The 8,679-nt window shown below is 38.1% G+C and overlaps 1 pseudogene; it reads left to right on the plus strand.

Moving 5' to 3' along the window:
- The first annotated feature begins 4,768 nt into the window (after nucleotides 1–4,768).
- On the plus strand, nucleotides 4,769–4,883 carry LOC116897649 (annotated as a pseudogene).
- The last annotated feature ends 3,796 nt before the right edge of the window (nucleotides 4,884–8,679 follow it).

Below are 8,679 nucleotides of genomic sequence, written 5' to 3' on the forward strand. Positions count from 1 at the left end.
ATTTTTAAATATTCTCTAGTGTATTTTAAAATGAGGACCAAGGTGTAAACGAGGCCCTCATTTGACAATGAGAAATGTCTATGGCAATTTGGTAACACTGTGAAATATCAGTCACTGTTATGGAGGTCAAGCTAATCTTACCAGGATGTCAAAGCCCCTGTCTTACAGCTTGAGATGAATGCTATCTAGGACTATGTGGGGTTCTGCTTCACATATGCATAAGTGTACACAAAATCTGTCAGATTTAGAATATAAGGTCCATCACTGCTCAGTGTCAATCTGAGCTGGAATGAGTTGACATAACTCTTCAATCTTATAAGGAGACTGTATTCTAAGTTGTCTCATTTGTCTATCACATGAATGCCAGTTGGGCTCTGTAGGATGGCAGAGGTACTTCAGTTTTATAGTTAGTACATAAAATTTTAAATGCCACATTTAGTGGACAGTTGTAAGAGCGGTCCTTGCTGTATATATCAACTTCTACCCATCATCAAACTTGACAGATAGGTGTGATGGATACTTTCAAAGACTGGGGATGTTATCTTTCACTAGGAAATGTCACCACCATTGAAATGAATGACATTCCAAACAAAAAATTTAACTATTTACATCTGGCTATGCCAAGATATTCTGAATTAGCTGTGTCAACTAAAGATTTGCTATAGAATATAATGCTTTCCTTTAGGAAGTTTGCTTTACCTCAGTAATAGTAGGAGTAGTAATGAGAGTTTTAAGCTAAATTAAGAATTTACTATACAAAAGACTGTTTAGTATTTTATATGGTCATTTTATTTAAAAGGATTATAATGTTTTTTGTTTTATTTTTGAATTTTAAATTTTTGACATTATAACTATGTAATTCCCCTCTTTTTTTCTTCCAAAGCCTTCTTGCTCTTTTTTTTTCAAATTCATAGAGAATACATTGTTTTCTGAATTAAATAGTGGTATTATATATATGTTAGGTACTGGACATCCTCTTAGTTTTATTTCTTTATTAAAAACAACAACAACAACAAATTCCACAAAGTTTCCAGGCTAAGTGACACTCACGTAACGACCTACCATTTTGTTAACAAGAAGTACAGGCTTTGTTCTCAGGATCTCCCAGTGCTGAAATCAAGGTGTTGGCAAGGCTGTACTCTTTAGTAGTCCATTCTCTAGCACTTTCAGTTATTGGTAGGTCTCTTTGTTGAGGTCCCTTACTAGTCCTCACCTTGAGATCACCCTAAGTTCTTACAAGCTATCCATACTGCCTTTCCATCTCTGAAGAGAGTAATGCACTCTCTTCAAATCTCTGACTTCTTTCCTACTGACTATTAGATCCAGATTTAAATAATCACTTGGTAGGGTCAAGTTGTCTCTTTTTGAAGACAAATATGTCATGCCTACAACCAAGGAGAGGAGAATTATGCAAGGGATAGTTAGTCCTTTGAAGGTGACATTAATATTTTGTCTTCTACAGCCAAACAACATAAACTGCTTCCAAGGAAACACCTAAAACCCGACATCCAAAGGTTGTAAACCCTTTGATTAGAATTATAGATTTGACAAAAAGGCAGGTCCTAGCTGCAAAATTGAAAGCTATAGAATAAGCGTAATTTTTCAGGTCATCATGTTGTCATTGATTCTTAAAGAATATCTGTGGTCTTAATAGAGTATTTCTATTTTGTCTTTTTTATAAGATAATACAGATATGTATGTAAATCTGTGTGTGCAGTCTGTATATATGTGCATATGCATGTATAGATGGATGCAGGTGGATGTGCATGAGTGCTAGAAGTAACTTTAAATTTTCATTTTTCTTTTCTTTGTTTCCTTTCTTTCTCTCTTTCTCTCTCTCTCTTTCTCTCTCTCTCTCTCTCTCTCTCTTTCTTTCTTTCTTTCTTTCTTTTCTCACAGGTTGACTTAGTTAGGGGGTTTTATTGCTACAAAGAAACTCCATGACCAGGACTACTCTTATTTAAAAAAAAAAACATTTAATTGGGGCTTGCTTATATTCAGAGGTAAAAGCATGCAGGCAGATAGGATACTGGAGAGATAGTTGGGAGTTCTACATCTGGATGTAAAGGCATGAAGAAATGAATGTGAACCATTGGGCCTGGCTTGAGCTTCTGACGTCTTTAAGCTTCCCCCAATGACACTTCCTCCAACAAGGGCACAGTTATTTCAAAAGGGCCACATGCCCAAGTCCTTTCGAAAAACAGCACTTCCTAGGAGCCTATGGGGGCAGGCCAGTTTCATTCAAATCATTAGAAGAGTCTCTCCATGCACAAAGAGCTCTGCAATTTATCTAGGCTGGCTGACCACTAAACTCTAGAAATTCCCCAGCCTGTGCCTCTACACCTCATGCATGAAAAGCAAACTATTATGCACAGCTTTTTCAGTGATTACTAGCAAGCCACACTGAGGTTCTTATGCCTGTGCACTGTACAACCATACAATGTTAGGAAACAATTTGGTTAAAGCTTTTAAAGATCTGCCAAGATGCTAGAGGCTAAACACTTTTTTCAAGATCTGTAGCATTTTGGATTACCTTTAAATTTTTCAAGGAACACAACCTGTTTTTTAGAAGATGATAAGAACAAAGAACAAAATAGAATTTAATTGAGAGAACAGTTTTTGTCATGTTTAACAGAGGGGTCCATAATTGGCATCTGTACATGAAGGAGGTTGTCTTACCATACCAGGGAATGAAACTTTTATCGAATGTTCTTGAAAGTAGAAAATATGGATATGCTTGTCCAAATCGTGGAGATATAGTTGATCTCTCAAAAAAGCAATGGATAGTTTTACTCCTTGCCTTGTTTTTCTTAATTCCTCTTTACTAGTTCCCACTGTTTAACTTTCTACAAAGATTAAAAACAAACAAAAGCCATGTATCATTTCACATTAACTACTTTTCTCAAAGTATTTGTGAATTTTTTTTTGTTAAATAATTAACTTCCATTATCTTCCATTGTACTAGATAAGGGGTAATGGTAAGGGTGATTGTTAATATGACCATTTTAGGGTCCTAATAATTAACAAAATCTAAAGTATATGTCTTTTTTATTCTCTTCCTGGAAAAGCACACTTTCCAAAACTTAAATGCATCCTTGACTGCCATTGAAAATGAAGCATTAAATCTTTTGAGATTCTTGGCATGATGCCACAAAAGCTTTTAAAATAGCATTTTAGGAAAGAAGAGTATTCTGGCCACCATCACCCACTGGCATAATCAAATTACTGCCTCAAATTCCATGCCTGACTTTTCTTGCTCTCCACCTAAGACCTCCAGTGAAAAACAGTCTGACCCTTGCACTAATTTATCAAACCCAGGGAAGGTTATGCAGCAGTATGTCAACAACAAGTGTACTTCTCTCTGGTATTTACCCACTGGAGTCAAACATAGCAGCAACTGGTTCTTACTGATATGCAAGCATGAAGTGCTATATTTTATGTTTATAACATGGACTGAACACAGCAAAAGTAGTGATGGAAAGAGAGTTTGAAAGTAGAAATAGATAATGTGTTTTCCACCTTAACTATTTTTAAGCTTGATTATGTCTTTATAGTCCCATTACTGAAAACACATTTTTCCTAAAACAATATATTTGGATAATGATTTTTTCCTCCCTCTATTCTTGCCAGTAACTCCACCTCCCCTCCTATCTGGGTCTACTCCTTTCTGTCTCTCAGAAAACAGTCAGGCTTCTAAGGGAAAATAATAAAATAAAACAAGATAAGATAAAATAAAAAGCTAACTCACCATAATAGGACAAAACAAACAAAAAAAGGACCCAAGAAAAGGTACAAGAAACAGAGATGGTGTCCTGTGTACTCAGGAATCCCATGAAACTATTAAACTGGAAGCTATAATGGAAATTCCATAACAATTTTGCCAACATCTTAGTTAGATGTTAACACATTTCTTGTGCTTAGAGATTCACTTGGTACAAGAGATATTCAGCTAAGTCTCTTTCTCCCCCATTATTTGGTGATTTTATTTAGATCACTTTTATATATGTATATATTTGCAGAAGCCTTTCGAATATTCGGTTTCCATACTACCCATCAAATGGGCCTTAATTCTAGCTGTCTCCCTCTTGAATTCACCTCCCTGTTCTCTTTTCTGCCCCAACCCGCTTTATCCTCCCATTCCAGTCCCCTTCTTGCATCCGTCCAGAACTATCCTATTTCTCTTTCTTAAAGAGATTTATCTGTACTCCACATCAATTACTCCATCCCTAACCTCTGTGCTTCTAGAGGTTATAGTTTGGTTATCATTGACCTAACAGCTAATATTCACATATAAGCAATTGCTTACTACACATGCCTTTCTGAGTCTGGGTTACCTCACCTGCAGTAATATTTTTCTACTTCCATTCATTTTCCTGCAAACTTAAGGATTTAAACTTTTAAAAAATGTCTGAGTTATACTCAATTGTATAAACATACACTTTCTTTATACATTCATCTGTTGATGATGGGTTCTAGTTTGTTTTAATTTCTGGCTATTATGAATAGAGCACCAATGGATATGTTTGAGCAAGTGTCTCTGTGCTAGGATGAAGCATTCTTTGAATATGTATTCTTCCTCTCCCCCCAAAAAGTGGTATATCTGGATCTTGAAGTAGATCAGTTACTATCTTCCTTAGCAAATGCCACACCGATTGCTGTAGTGACTATACAAATTTAGATTCCTGTCAGAAGTGAATGAGTGTTTCCCTTATTCCTTCCTGGCATACATGAGCTGTCATTTGTTTTATTGCTTTGTAATTCTAACTGGATGTTTTCTTGGCCTTTTGGCTAAGATCAAGTGTAGTAATTCTGACTGGTATAAAATAAAGTCTGAAAGTAGTTCTCATTTGCATTTCTCCTATGACTAAAGCTGTTGAACATTTCTTTAAGTGCTTCTCAGCTTTTTGAAATTCCTCTTCTAGGAATTCTTTGTTTGGATCTGTATCATATTTTCAATTGATTTGCTTTCATATCTTTTTTTTTGAGTTCTTTACATATTTTAGATATTATCCCTGTATCAGATGTGTAGTTGGTAAAGAAAAAAAAAACTTTTTCCATTCTGTAGCTGGCCAGTTTGCGATGCAGAAATTTTCCAGATTCATGAGGTCCAATATATCAATAATTGATTAGTCCTGTGCTAATGGTGATCTTTACAGTATGTCTTTGCATCTGCCAATGAATTTAAGACTATTCTCCACTTTCTTTTAACCAGGTTCAGTATGTATGGTTTTACACTGAGGTTACGTTGAAGTTTTTTGATCCATTTGTAGTTGAGTTTTGTGCCAGGAGATTTTTATGACTCTAATTGTGTTTTAAAAACAGATTGTCCTGTTTGACCATCAAGATTTGTTGAAGATGCTATATTGTTTCCAGTATGTATTTTTGGCTTCTTTATCAAAAGAACCAGGTGTCCACAGTGATCCAGATTTGTGAATGGGTCTTCAATTCTATTCCATTGATGAAGGTGTCTGTTTTTGTGCCAACACCAAGGTGTTTTTATTATTATAGCTTTGTAGTACAATTGACAACCTGGTATGGCAATAGTTCCAGCAGATCTTTTATTATTCAGAATTATATTAGCTGGATTTTTGCATTTCCATATGAAGATGAAAATTATACTTTAAAGATCTGCAAAGACTTATGTTGGAATTTTGATGAGGATTGTGTTGAATCTGTAGATTGCCTTTGGTAGGATGGCAATTTTTACTAAATTTATCCTATTGTTCCGTGAATATGGGAGATCTTTTCATCTTCTGATAGCTCAGTCATTTTTTCACCTTTAGGGTTTGTATTATACTAGTTTTTTTACTTCCTATATTTTTGGAGATATTGTGAAAGTTTTTTTTCCCTTATTTTTTTCTCAGTCCATTTGTCATGTATATATGAGAAGGTTAATAATTATCGTGAGTTAATTTAGTTTCCAGCTACTTTCCTGAAAGTGCTTATCAGCTGTAGGAGTTTCCTAGAAAAATTTAGGGTGATATATATATATATATATATATATATATAGATATATATATATATATATGTGTGTGTGTGTGTGTGTGTGTGTGTGTGTGTGTGTGTGTAATAAGTATGGAGAGAGTGAAAACCTTGTCTTGTTCATGTTTTTAGTGAAATTGCTTTAAGTTTTTGTTGGTAGCCACCCGTACCAGCTGTTGTCTGTTAGTACAGGGCACAGCTGTTGTCCACCCACGAAGGATGCAGTGCGCATGTGCAAGGGTGTGTTTGTGCCAAGTCTTTGCCCACCCCGGGGCATGCCAATGAGATCACGGCTATGCAGCCAATCAGGAAGGAACACGTTGCTTTGGGGGATATAAAGCTAATGCTCTCTGGGGCCGCGGAGTCTCTCCTCTTCAAGATGTAATAAACGCTTTGCTGCAGAAGGATCCTGGTGTCCACGTGTGTTCTTGCTGGCGAGACGATAGCGCGGGATATTTGGTGCCGAAACCTGGGGAAAAACGCCTCACCGTCGCCGGCGCCGAGGAGACCCTCCGCTCGAGGAGAGGATTCAGAACTGCAGGACGAAGGTAAGCTCAGAGAGGCATGTTTGGTCTTGATCTCTCTCATCTCTCTCCCCCATTAGAAGATGTGGTGGAAGCTTTTGTTATTGTTTTGGCAGTGCTCATTCTTTTTCTTTTGATTTTCGATTTTGCGGCTGCTGCTAGGCACAGTCAGAAGTCGTGCCTAGAAGATGAGAAATGCCGCCCAACAGTAATAGCAGGACAAGGGGCGTTAGAGGAGTTACTGGACAGCATGTCAGAAACAGAGCGAGGTGAAAGATTAGAAGCTTTAAGAAGGAAAGGTGCACCTAAGAAAAGAGGCCTTTCCAAGGACCTTGGATCTGAGGAAGCAAGAGATACGGGAAAGGACATCCTGGGAGAGAAACAGGGGAAGGAGAAGAAAACCCCGAAAAAAAAAAACCTTTATCCGGTAGAGGAGTTAGAGGCTTTTGGGCTTGATAGTTCAGAAACAGACGAGCTTAGCCCCTCAGAGGAAGAGGATTTAGAAGATGAGGCAGCTCGCTATGAAGAAGAAAGATATGGGCCTAGGTGGAGAGCCACTGTGAAGAAACTGAAAGTTATGGATCCTTTGTGGGCAAGGCTGGTAATTTTGTTTATTTTTTTCTTTGTGTGGGAAGCCGTTACAGCCGTTAGGACAGGTCAGAGGATCCTTGCAGAGCAACAAGAAAGTATGTCGGGGGTTGGGAATTAGCTCAGTGGTAGAGCGCTTGCCTAGGAAGCGCAAGGCCCTGGATTCAGTCCCCAGCTCCGAAAAAAAGAAAAAGAAAAAAAAAAAAAAAAAAGAAAGTATGTCGGAAGGAGAAAAGGTCTCTAAAGAGAAAAAGAAAAGAAAAGGAGATAAAAGGAACACAGTATTTTGGGAGAAAAATTTTGTCTTTGTGCTTGTAAAAGGTGTGATTAGGCTCTGGAAACTTCACAGAGTCATACTGATCAGATTTGATAGAGGTAGACCGCCTGAAAATTTATTCAGGAGAATCAAACAAAAAGATATCTCAATTCTAAACTTTTGTCTTCAGAGTTGTATTTTACAGAGTGTGCCTACTTGGATTCCTGATCTCAAGGACTTTCAGCTGGGACCAGTCAGGACACATCAGCTACAGCATTAGTTTCATTTTTCCTACCCCCTACCCCCAAGGACATCTCAACGCCCATACACAGCTTGATGGAGTTAATGTAATTGGGTTGTGAGTGGAAATATTCAGGACTGTGTGTCACTTCCATACCATTTGTGAATGTCAGTCATGCTGCTCAGATATCCCGTAATATATCTCAGTATCTTTCAGGAATTTGGTTTCAACACGTTGATGGACTAGTCCAGGAATTCAGACAATCCATCGTCCATATCAACTCCACTCAAGTGGATGGTCACCGTGGAAGTGGGGGGAAAGGGAAATCCCTTCTCTGCTGACTCTATTGAATCTGGGTCCCTTTGGTGGGACACCATCTAGTTTTTCCCTCTGTCTATTGTCTGTCCTTGGTGCACCAAGCTGTCCATGTATGTCAGTTTATGTCTGTGGTTTTTGTTTCTTGTTGCTTAAATGTTTTATGTTTCATGTTCAAAAGAGAATGGTAAAAAAAAAAAAAAAACTTTATCTGCTGGTCGTTCACACCTTGATTTGATTTTAACTCTTTTCAAAAAAGGAACAAATGAATAAAAAACAGTTCAATCAGCCCTTGGAGCCTTGCACCTGTAGTAGGAGCCTGGGTCAGCTGAAGAAGCTGCCCTGGGATGAGCGTCTGCATGAGCTGATTATTAGATTTAGCAGGTGACAAGGTGCTTCTCTTAAAATCACAGCTAGAAAAGTCATAATGGTGTTTGGTCTAAATATTGAAGATATGTGTAGCCACTTCAATTTTGTTTCTGATTGGGTCCTACAAGAGCCCAATGGTTGATTGAACTTGTTCTTTATATTATTTGAGAGGGGGAGATGTTGGTAGCCACCCATACCAGCTGTTGTCTGTTAGTACAGGGCACAGCTCTTGTACACCCCCGAAGGACGCAGTGGGCATGTGCAAGGGTGTGTTCGCGCCAAGTCTTTGCCCACCCCGGGGCATGCCAATGAGATCACGGCTATGCGGCCAATCAGGAAGGAACACGTTGCTTTGGGGGATATAAAGCTAACGCTCTCTGGGGCCGCGGAGTCTCTCCTCTTCA

The sequence above is a fragment of the Rattus rattus genome, chromosome 3, assembly GCF_011064425.1.
Source record: "Rattus rattus isolate New Zealand chromosome 3, Rrattus_CSIRO_v1, whole genome shotgun sequence".
Lineage (NCBI taxonomy): Eukaryota > Metazoa > Chordata > Mammalia > Rodentia > Muridae > Rattus > Rattus rattus.